This window comes from Sciurus vulgaris (genome assembly GCF_902686455.1).
Source record: "Sciurus vulgaris genome assembly, chromosome: 1".
NCBI lineage: Eukaryota > Metazoa > Chordata > Mammalia > Rodentia > Sciuridae > Sciurus > Sciurus vulgaris.
Genome location: NC_136461.1, coordinates 18,321,045 through 18,322,652, shown reverse-complemented (window position 1 = coordinate 18,322,652; position 1,608 = coordinate 18,321,045).

Below are 1,608 nucleotides of genomic sequence, written 5' to 3'. Positions count from 1 at the left end.
CCTCGCCAACTCTGCCGCCATCTCTCCTGCGACCCGGAGAAGCTCTCTGTACCTGTCGGTGCATCGGGCCCTTGCCTACCGCAGGGCATCGCATCCCTGTCCCTGTCTACCTCTTGGGTGTGGTGAGAAGCAGGTGAGGCAAGGGACGTCAGAAACGCTTAGTGCACGTTGAGAATGCGACCCCAACGCAAGGCGTGATTCTTACAAAGAAGACCGCTGGTGACCTCAGCCTCTTCCCGTCTCTCGTTTCTTTCACTCATTCCTGTAACACAGGAAAACACTGATTGAATACTTCCCCTGCGCCATATAATTTTGGAGGGTGGTACTGGCAATTGAACCCCATGGCCTCACTCATCCTAGGCAGGGGCTCTGCCCCTGAGAGGCGGATCTAAGCAGGCACCTGGGAGGCCTTTTACAGAGAGATCCACAGCAGGAAGACCTTCATCGAGGTGGCCAGAGGCCTGGTGGAGTGAAGACAGGGAGCAGCGAGCAGCAACTGAAGCCAGAGGAGGAGGAAGGGTAGGTGGGAGATGAGGTGGCACAGAGGCCAAGGGTAGGGGAAACAGGAGAGTGGGGGAGGGTTGGATGGGTTGGTCTAGCTGCGGCCTGGCTGCCTGAGGGAAGTTGCTTCTTGTCAGGGCGGAGCCAAGTGGCATTGTTTTGGCACATGTCAAGGTATGTATTCTGTATATCTTGGTATGCCTTGCTGGGCTGAAAGAAAGTAGCCACGTAAATGAGATTCTGTAATGGAGCTTTGTCGTGAGGCGCCAGAGGAAGAGGGACTTTTTTAAGGAAATTCCCAGCTAGACCCTCAGTTTCCAAGTCAGTGTGATGCTGTTCAGGTTACACTGAACTCCAAGCCCCACCTCCTCAGGGAGCACCTCGTGCTGGCTGGTGCTGGTTCCTGAGAGCAGAAGGGTTCAGTTGCATTGCTTTGCCATGGATCAGTCTGGCAGGCTTTCAGCCAAGTCACGGTGACAGGAACTGGTTTCCATTGGTCCCAGAATATAGCAGGCTATTCTTTCCCACATCCAAGTATTGGTTTTAATCATAACTCACTACAACCTTATGCAGAGAAAATGTCTGGTCTTGACCTGGTTTCCCCTGTGGAGAGCTTTGTGGCCTTCTCCTTTGGGAAATCCACAGATAGTTGGAGATGAAAGCTGGGCGTAGTAGCACATTCCTGTAATCCTAGCAACTGGGGAGGCTGAGGCAGGAGGATTGCAAGTTTGAGGCCAGCCTCAGCAATTTAGCAAGATCCTCTGTAACTAGTGAGACCCTGTCTCAAAATTAAAAATAAAAAAAGCTGGGGATGTAGCTCAGTGGTAAAGTGCCTGGGGTTCAAACCCCAGTGCCAAGAAAAAAGAAATTTGTTGAAGCAGAGAGCTCACTGTCCAACTTATAGATGGGGAGAGTGAGTGAGACCCCAAAAGAGCAATAGACTTGTTCAAAATTGTACAGCAGGGGCTGGGGTTGTGGCTCAGTGGCAGAGCACTCGCCCAGCACATGTGAGGCACTGGGTTCCATCCTCAGCTCCACATAAAAATAAGTAAATAAAATAAAAGTTTTTAAAAGTGTTATAATTTTAAAAAATTAGGGCTGGGGATA